General features: G+C 34.2%; 1 long non-coding RNA gene across 1 annotated transcript; it reads left to right on the forward strand.

Annotated features, from left to right (window-relative positions):
* Positions 1-538: 538 nt before the first annotated feature.
* LOC123542803 (uncharacterized) lies at positions 539-8,771 on the forward strand. The gene is made up of 3 exons (XR_008369564.1): positions 539-655; positions 3,686-3,847; positions 5,070-8,771. It is a non-coding gene; the product is annotated as an uncharacterized LOC123542803 (long non-coding RNA).
* The last annotated feature ends 2,318 nt before the right edge of the window (positions 8,772-11,089 follow it).

The raw sequence follows: 11,089 nt of genomic DNA on the forward strand, positions 1-11,089 counted from the left end.
AGAAAACATTTGTGCCAGACAAATGAAGAACCTGTATAAGGTGTACTGACGTTAGCTTTATCTTGCAAGGGTTGTCGCCCTTTGCTTATCTCCTCCATTTGTAATAGAAAAGGGTTGATTTACATTTCTTTGCCAATAAAATGAATAAACGTTGATTTGCATCGTTACCGTTGTTCTTTGTAAACTGGCGCTGGGTCTTGCGCGTGACACTTTGTCACATTATGGGTAACATTTGTGCCAAATTTTAAAAGCTCTCCTCAGATGACAGAGTTATGGACCGGACATGAATTGTGAAGGACGGCAGACAATAAAAAAGGCGGTGACAAACATTATTGCTTCAGTGCTGGAAAGAAATTTATTAAACAACCAAAAGGAAAGCGATTTTATCTGATGAGGGATTATATTGCAACTTATTTTTTAACCCGCAAATGATTGTTTAATTTTTATATAGGTGTACATGCAAGCAGATATTTAATAAATTTGCTTAAATGTTGTGAAATGTGTGATTGAAATAAATCGGAAACCTACAAATATGTTTTTCTTTCTTCAAATTTACAGGTTTTCCAATATCGCTTTGACGGGTCAGTTGATTTCTACAGAAACTTTACGGAATATGAGACAGGGTTCGGAAATTTGGAAACAGAGTTTTGGCTAGGTAATCTTTATCTCTTTTAGAGAAGCCATCTACATATGTACACATATGTATACTCTATATAACATTCTATTGGTCACAGAAATTGTGGAATAAATTTCTGCATGTTTTATCTCTGCGTTTTAACATGAAAGAAAGTGAGATTTCTCCGTTTTCAATGCAAAGTAATATCCCGTATGATGCGTCGATGTGAGAATTACTAGCGCGTGAAAAACAAAGAAACTAAATTACCGGCCGGTAACTGCTGTAAAAAAAACTCTGTTTTGAATGAATACATTGTAAGATATAATTAGAATTGAAAATGTATATGTTAGCAAACTGCTATAACATGAAAAAACATAACAGTTAGGAATTTGTTTGACCATCACACTCAATTATACCATTATTGGTAACTGATAAACGACAGCGGTAATATCCAATAAATAGGCCATCCCATAGTGAACTTCGGATTACCTCTGGTAACATAGTGTGCGAGTTGGTGAAAAAATGCGATTTAAATTTTTTCTGGGCAAAATATCTGCTCGAATTTTTTTTTGCGAATATACCGAGAGACTGCAGAATCGCAGAATTTTCCCACCTGTAAAAAAAAACCCGTTATATGGTACTCTATATAACGGTTGTGACATTTTAGTGAAATAGGTTAGAAAATAAACTGAAATGTTGAATGCCGCTCATACTATATATTACGTGTGTAAGATTGTAGTGAAAAAGGTTAGAAAATAAACTGAAATGCCGGATGCCCCTCAAACTATATATAACGTGTGTGAGATTGTAGTGAAATAGGTTAGAAAATAAACTGAAATGTCGGATGCCCCTCATGCTATATATAATCTTTGTGAGATTGTAGTGAAATAGGTTAGAAAATAAACTGAAATGTCGGATAACCCTCATAATATATATTACGTGTGTAAGATTGTAGTGAAATAGGTTAGAAAATAAACTGAAATGTCGGATGCCCTTCATGCTGTATGTAACGTTTGTAAGATTGTAGTGAAATAGGTTAGAAAATAAACTGAAATGTCGGATGCCCCTCATGCTGTATTTAACATGTGTGAGATTGTAGATAAATAGGTTAGAAAATAAACTGAAATGTCGGATACCCCTCATTCTATATATAACGTTTGTGAGATTATAGTGAAACAGGTTAGAAAATAAACTGAAATGTCGAATGCACCTTATACTATATATGATATTTGTGAGATTGTAGTGAAATGGGTTAGAAAATAAACTGAAATTTCGGATGCCCCTGATACGTTTGGTAAGACACATTTGTTTGTTTCCTGTGAGTAATGACACTTTGACAACAGAATATTAAGAATAAACCCCATTTGTGTGACTTTTACCTTTAAGCAAGGGCTATATGTCTTGTAAGGAACATGTCACCTAACTGAACTGAATGTTTACGCCAAGTTATTTGAATATCTATGTGTATCAAGAAGTTATAGACATGACCAACCTATCCATGCATCAAATGTTAAAGTACGGACAAGAAAAAGAAAAATGACATAAAGTCTTTGACCCCACAGAGTGACATTTACCTTAGAGCAAACGCGAAACATTACAACGCTATGTTAAAGATTTTGCCAAACGTTTAGATATATCCATCTATGTTTACATCAGTTACAGTCTAAATAAGAAAAAAATATGCAATATGAGGTCTCGAAATGTGACCTTTACACACATGAAAACACACACATTCAGAGACAGGGGGTTCGTAGCGCTATATAATTCCCCTCCATTTTAATGGTGGGGTATAAACATCCTAAATAATCCATTACTTTATGCTATGAATCTTTCGGTAAAATTTCCGAAAATATATAAATAAGCAGTAGATTCATTATGACTAACAGAAAATCTCTGTCAGCTTTTTTCGGCAATCTTCAGATTTTATGTGCGCGTTGAGCTATATTTATGTACGAAGAATGTAAAACCGAACAAGAACACGTGATCTCACGGAAATTACAGACTGTCATCACGCGTCCACTCCCTATACGATACCTAGTTTAAATACTGTTATATACATATATATACATTTTTCGTTAATTTTAATTTCTAATCATTTTGCTGTTTTGCAAATTCTTCTCAATTATACAGGAACATTTCAAACGTCAGCTTTCAGTCGTTTTAGGGTAGTAGACACATATTTCTATGTGACTGAATACTTTCGTTAAACATCGGCATTCTCCGCACGTTCACAGAGTTCAACGCGTACATGGCTTTCCGTAAAAATTGGAAAATGATGAAATCACATACATTTACGGAGAATACCAAATTGTCGATTGTCATTACAGATCCAATATTATTGTAGAATTCTTCTTGTTTAGTTGTTTTCTGATCAAAATGTTAGTAACATTTTTAAGTGAGCAGGATATACATGATTATAAATTATACTGTATCTAATTTTAACATATTGATATTTTGCTAGCAAGCCCGCCCGCCTAGCTCAATGGGCAGAAGGCAGGTCTACGGATCGCGGGGTCATGAGTTCCATCCCGGGGCGGGGTGTATGTTCTCTGTGCCGATTTGATAGAATACATTGTGTCTGCAATCATTCGTCCTCCACCTCTGATTCATGAGGGGAGGTTGGCAGTAATTGCGGAGAACTGGTTTGTACTGGTACAGAATCAAGGAACACAGATTAGGTTTACTGCCTACATAACTGAAATACTGTTGAAAAACGGCATTAAACCAAGAGCAAACAAACAAATTTTGCTAGCCTACCGATAACAAAGTTTACTTTTGTTGAGCTATTGTTCAAAACATTATTTTGACTTTGACACTGCGGGTAGGCTACATAGAAACTTGATAAATTGATATTTTTTACCGATCTAATTATTAGAAGATATTTCATAGAATAATATCTTTTGACTATTTCTCATGGTGAATGGTTTTACAGATAAGTAGTGTGAAAATGACTCTAATGATCTGTAAAACGATAAAAGAACCTATTACAGACATTGCTTGTAACAGAAAATGCAACAGCTATTTAAAGAACTCATTTTACAAAATGACAGTAATGTTTTCATCATGTAGGTCTTAAAAGTGTCCAGGAAATGACATCTCAAGGTAAAACTGAATTAAGACTGGATCTAACGGCGGCTGATGGCACAACTGCTTATGAAACTTTCCAGAACTTCTACCTTGATAAAGCCCCAAAGTATACACTCCACATTGATCCTGGAACGGGTACAGCAGGTATTTTCTTCGCTTCTTTTGATTTTACATTGTCTTGTTGGCAAATGACATGCTCTTTTGATGATTTCAAACACTTTTCCTGTGTATAAAATTCTTAACAATGGATTACTGAAATAAAAACATGAAAAATATCTGGTATGCTCAGAGCAAAAATATCAAGTATTTTCTTCATGGTTATGGAATTAGAAGGAAAATTTATTATAAATAATCGATACCTGTTATAAAATATTCTTCTATGAAGGCAAAGTTATTAAAAACTTCACGAACGTAAAATGTATTCACCTTAAAACGTAACACAGAAATATAAATATATTACAATTATTTAATAACTTCTTTCATGAACACTATGAAATTGTCGAGCAAGATGTATGGATAACCTGCTTTAAAACTATTTACAACACATGCACTACAGAAACAGTTTGTTTATTATACATATAAGATAAAATTTGTATATTTCAGTTTTACATTTTCATTTACGGTTACACCAGTCATGAAAATTTATTACACCTCCTTTCATTAAGTAAAGTATACTTCGATCTTACACTAAAAGAAAAATATACAATATATACATTATACTGCACCAAATACATACATGTACCATCATTCGAAACATTTTGTCATAGTACATATTTATGTTGTCTATCAACACACAGTGTTCCCTCTCTACAACAACAGCCTTTGGTTGTTGTTATGAGGGAGTTGTGGTAGAGAGGTAAAATGGACTGTATCAGTTCTGACCTGTGTATTTTTTTACCTAATATAACTATTAGCAGTGAAAAACCAAAGCAAGCTCAAAACTCTTGTAGGACTTTCAATCAGAAGTCCGAGGGACCACGTTTATGACACCTTATTAATTCAAAATCATCCTTATTTAAAGCTTTCGAGCCATCGAAATGATGCATTACACATGTTCAAGTTTTTTTTAAAATAAACTTTGGTTTTCGCTTTGGTAACTTGATTATTTTAAGTTATATTTGTGAGCAGTTTGTTCATTCGCACACATATGTTGATTTACATATAGGTGTAAATAAAACTCTCATATCGGTACATGTTTTATTAGTATACATTTCTGCTTTAGTTTTATATGTAGCGACTCTGATATAATTCGCATCATAGGCTTCTCAATTTATATACATCTTTGCATCGTTTATTTACACATTTCAAATGTGTTTAGCTATGATTCATATTTATCATCCGTTCTTTCTTCCCTTTGTAACAATAGGTGATAACGAGGGGTTGTCATATAATAATGGTGACCATTTTTCAACTTACGACGCTGACCGTGATGGTACATCTTCTCACAACTGCGCTGTCCTTTGCCATGGTGGATGGTGGTATTACAATTGCGCCTACGCCAATCTGAATGGAGAATATGTAACACCAGGAACAGTGCGAGCCTTTAAAGAAGGCGGAATGACCTATAGGTCGTTTAAATATTTTAATTCGCTTAAAGCCGTTAAAATGATGTTCCGGCGAGTTTGAAATCCAGGTGGCTGAAATTTTATTCAGGAAGCAGTTTTCATTTCAAAGTATTTCAGGAAGTTAACACGTGATTATTCATGACGCATACTCAATGCAAATGAAACCGTATCTGTTTAGTATGTTTCAGTTTGGAAGAAAATATTCTGGTATCGATACTCTTAATTCCATGTTTATGAAACCTCCAAATAACATCTATTTATAATTTTTCTTCTGTCATTCACTTTTTAAGTGTTGTACAAACCTTGTGTTGTAATGATATAAAGTATATATTATATCTACGTTCAATTTTTACATGTACAGATTACTTTTCACATTATATTTTTTTATTTTATTTTAGAAGTATCTAACACGCTTATTATTCATTGATAGTACTACCTACTAATTTCTTCTTCCTATAGACAATAGTTCGTTATTTATAACTGAAAATGATTATATCTGCAGAAAGCATGCATTAGCCGGCAGCGTTTTCATGATCACTTTTTATATTTATGGGAAAATACTGAACAATTTATGTTACTTTCATAGATATTGTTTCATGACTACATTATCATTACTAGCATTAGATTCTAGACTTGTGCTTTATCTAATGATAAAATTAATGTAAAATCCTATTTATATGGCATACTTAGTAAACTGAAAGGCAAGTTTAAAAAAAGTCTTTTTTTATAGACATGACATTTTTGGAGAAGATTATTTTAGGATTCAAGTACTTAACAACAGAACGTTGTTATTGGTATATGTCAATATCTTTAATATCCATAACCAGGGCATACTTCCAAACATTTGTATTTAATATTTTAAACGAAGAATTTTATTTCTCTAACATTGACGATACCATAGTAAAATGCACAGATAGAAGTTCCAAATTATACTTTCTTTATCCACACTTTGTTTTGTTTTATATTGTTATGTTTGTCAGATTCTAAGAAATTTCATTCAAAAGTCTTATACAATTTAGGACCAAACATGTTGATTTTTGTTATAAAACACACGTGCATTCGAGCTAATTTCAGCTCCTGTTAAACATAATATATCTTTAAATGCCGTGTTAACGGCGATTGTCTCTAGTTAAGAAAAATGAGTAAGTAAACATTATAAAACTGTTTGTCTAAAATAGGAATTGATATTTAATAAACTGGTAGAGGATGTAAATATTGTTGTTTCTTACGTTTATTTGTTTGAGCTTTTATTTTTTTATTTTCGGGCCCTTAACAGTCAACGAAAGCCTTCTCTGCCTGCTGCAAGACAAAAGCATATAACAAATTTTAGTGAGTCAAAAACTAACAACCATAGTTATTTTACCACCAAAATGGAGTTACCAATAGAGATAGATGTCTTACTGTGCAGATATCTTGTTGAGACTTGTAGGTACAGATTTTGATGGATTAGTTAAAATCCTGGCTTGGATCTAGTAACCGGACAACTTTTCATATTTTTCTTTCGTTTTTATTTTCTTAGAAAATATTTGACACAAGTGAACTCACACCGCAAGACCTCAGTTCCTACTTCATCCGAAAATGTAACTAGCACCACTTGGAATAAAAAATAGTAACATGAGCTAAACCAGTATCCGGACAAATATTTTACCTGTGAACTGCTGTTATTTTGAGATCGCAATAAGTGGTAATTTAGATATTTTATTCATCTCTTTATCATTTCCAACAATACACATTTAAAATAACCTGACTTTAAAAAGCAGCTACGGTACCAAAGCAAGTGAAGCCTGCTCTGAATAACTTGAATTTTGTATTAAACAAATTCTTGATAATTCAAATTCAATGTAATTGATACCATGAAATTAAAATAACCTTTATCTATACAAATGGAATATACAGTTGAATTCTTTTTTCTTTTTTCTTCCCCGCTAGTTGCCTCAACAAGTAAAAATATTGAACAAACACAATGATATTCCCATGCCCCATTGATGCAGATTTTTGTAAACATAGGCGAGGTTTCGTCGTAAAATTTAACATACATACACGTTTTTTGAAGGTTTAGTCGTACAATTTAACGTACATACAAGTGTTGTGAAGGTTTCGTCGTAAAATCTAACGTAAATACAAGTTTTGTGAAACATAATCACGAAGAACAAACATCCGATTCCGAATGATTCGGACTGAATTGATAGCGAAAATAACACCTAAGCAATCTGTTATTATATGTGCTGGAAACTAGACCTGTCCGAATACTGGATCCCAATCGGTACATTAGGTAGCAGATGCCAGTTTCTTTTACTTTTCGCAAGCTGGCCGGAGACCGTCTTCCTTCGGTTCAGCAGATTTCAACTAAACACAGATATTTGAAAGAAACATTATCATGTATTTGTATGCTTTCTTAAAATCCATTAACAATATTTGCCATTTATAAGACTCTGTAGTCCATACATAGCCTGGAAATCCAGTCTGACAATTTCTAACTTTTTTCTACCTGCAAATTGACTGCCTGGGAAAACCTATTTTCCGACCTCAGCGCCACCTGTATTACACCCGAAATATACGGGTGTATGATAAAGAGCGATAACTTCTGAAAGCAATTATCCATTGCTAAAAATAATAAACGGAGATCTAACGGAAAGACAAATCCGGAATCGTGTACTTACGAAGGGTTCCGAACATTTCCGGGCCATAGAAAAATGCAGTGTTAACAAGCTTTTCCTTTGGTTTGAGTTGTGACCTTGTTTTTGACCCACATGACCCAGTTTGTTTCGAACATGGCCATGGAAATATCAAGATAATCATTCTTACTAAGTTCCATGAAGATAGAATAATAAATATGGCCTCTAGAATGTTAACAAGCTTTCCCTTTGCTTTCGGCGGGTGACCTAGTTTTTTACCCCACATGACTCAGTTTCAAACCTGGCCTAGAAATCATCTATTCTGACCAAGTTTCATGAAAATAGGGTCATAAATCCTCAAAAGTGTTAACAAACTTTGCATTTAATTTGACCGGGTGACCTAGTTTTTGATTCCATCTGGCCCAGATTTAAACCTGATCATCAAGATAAACATTCAAGATTCATGAAGATAGGATCATAAATGTGGATTCTAGGGCGTTAACAACTTTTCCTTTGATTGACCTGGTGACATAGTTTTTGACTCCACATAACCCAGTTTCTAGCTTGTCGTAGAAATCATCAAGATAAACGATAAGGGTTTTTACATTTAGTTTCCTGTTTATATAGATATCTCTTAGATTCAGTTTTTGCCATTATGAAAAGTGCGGAGCGTGGGGTCTATTTCATGTTTCATACATTGTTGTTTCGCTGTTTTCGTCTATTTTACACATTTTTATTTACTTTGTTTATCTCTTTATCTATTTTGTTCCATTTATTCTAGGCATATACATGTACATCCTTTTATTTATCTATTTGATATTTTGTCCAATCTTCATCTCAGTTGTTGCCATCATGTATAATTCTTATAGAATACAGAAAACAATAGTCTTCTATTTGTTTTATCTTTTATCAGAGATCCTTTGTCATGAAGAGCATTATTATGTCTCTCTTTCCCCCTTCGCCCCCGCACTGGGGGAAACATATTGGTTTTGCCCTGTCTGTCCGTCCGTCTGTCCGTACGTCACACTTCATTTCCGATCAATAAAAAGAGAACCATTTGATCTAGAACCTTCAAACTTCGTAGGGTGGTAGGGCTGCTGGAGTAGACGACCCCTATTGTGTTTGGGGTCACTCCATCAAAGGTCAAGAACATTGAAAATCATTTCCGATTAATAACTTGAGAACCACTTGACCCAGAATGTTGAAACTTAGAATGATAGGTCATGCAGGGTAGATGACCCCTATCGATTTTGGGGTCACTCTGTCAAAGGTCAAGGTCACAGGGCCTGAACATTGAAAACCATTTCCGATCAAAAACTTGAGAATCACTTGACCCAGAATGTTGAAACTTCAAAGGATGATTGGTCATGCAAAGTAGATGGCCCCTATTGATTTTAGGGTCACTCTGTTTAAGGTCAAGGTCACAGGGGCCTGAACATGGAAAACCGTTCTGGTCAGTTACTTGAGAACCACTTGACCCAGAATGTTGAAACTTCACAGGATGATTGATAATGCAGAGTAAATGACCACTATCGATTTTGGGGTTACTCTGTTAAAGGTCAAGGTCAAAGGGGCCTGAACATGGAAAACAGTTTCTGGTCTGTAACTTGAGAACCACTTGACCCAGAATATTGAAACTTCATAAGATGATTGGTCATGCAGAGTAAACGACCACTACCGATTTTGAGGTCACCTTTAAGGTCAAGGCCACAGGAGCCTGGTCATGTAATATTAATTTCGGACAGCAACTTGAGAACCACTTGACCCAGAATGTTGAAAATTCATAGAATGATTGGACATGCACAGTAGATGACTTCTATTTTGTTGGGGTCTGTCTATTAAAGGTCGAGGTTACAGCGGACAGAAAATGGAAATCCATTTCTGGTCAACAACTTGAGAACCATTTGAACTAGAACCTTCAAACTTCATAGGGTGATAGGACTTACAGAGTAGGTGCATGGCCCCTATTGTTTTTGTGTCACTTTATCAAAGGTCAAGGTCACAGGGGGCTGAACATAGAAAACTCTTTCCAATCAATAACTTGAGAACCACTTAACCCAGAACGCTGAAACTTAATAAGATGAATGGACATGTAGAGTAGATGACCTCTATTGATTTTAGGGCCAAAGGTCAAGGTCACAGGAGCCGGAACCACTGTTATATCTCTCTCTGCCGAGTGTATCGCTTTTTGTCATCGACCGTAACATAGACTTTCAATTATAAACATTCATATCTTATAAACTATACATATGTAAACGATATAATGTACCATGGGTCATAACATATTCATGAAAACAATATATATGTACACTTACAAATTTTCAGTCCAAATGCGACCCCTTTGCATAACCATGACGAAATTGGGATTTTGATCAGCACAATTTTCCAAGTCAATAAATCGAAACAAAAAAGCCTGAGCACCGATTATAGCGATTAATATTGATAACACAGCAAAAATTCGTGAAATTATTATATATTTTCCACCAAATGCTGTTAAAAGCTGATAAAGAAACGATATATGAACTATTCAAACAAAGACAATGTTATATATCTTACTAATTGTTTTAGAAATAAAGTTCATTGTGAAGTTGGAGAGTTGTGATTTTAATCATGAAATTGAGAGGAGTGTTGCTATTTTATCCTAAAGTTTGGAGGAGTTTGAACCTAAGTGTGCCATTATTGCTGGATGACACACACCAGCCGTTTACTTTTCTTTTTATTACAAACTTTCGCTTCGTATTTATATTGGTGTTTTTATTTTACAAATTTTCCACAAATAATAAGCATCATTTGTATTTCTTTTTTCATCAACAATGCCGTCATTATTTGACAGTCGATCTAAAAATAATTCAGCACAATTTTACCTGCCATATTGACGTTGATTCATGACAACAACGTCAGAACGTGCCGACGTTCCGTTTACCCGGAGCCATTAAAATTATGGCGCGTGAGGCGCCATTGTGGATCCGTTAATAGTGGCCGTAATGACCGTTTATAACGTCGTTATTGTTACTATTTATAGTTAGGTATATAATAAAAAGTTTTATGATGCACATTTTAAGTGACAATGTGAAATGTTAATGTATCTTTGTGAAGTATAACACGAAAAATCTATATTTAAACATTCTTGATTGTTTTTTTATAGTAATGTTTTTAGCTTAACATAGGGCAAGTGCATTTGATTTTGGTCGAGTGGAATTAGGGAA

The sequence above is a fragment of the Mercenaria mercenaria genome, unplaced genomic scaffold, assembly GCF_021730395.1.
Source record: "Mercenaria mercenaria strain notata unplaced genomic scaffold, MADL_Memer_1 contig_4880, whole genome shotgun sequence".
Lineage (NCBI taxonomy): Eukaryota > Metazoa > Mollusca > Bivalvia > Venerida > Veneridae > Mercenaria > Mercenaria mercenaria.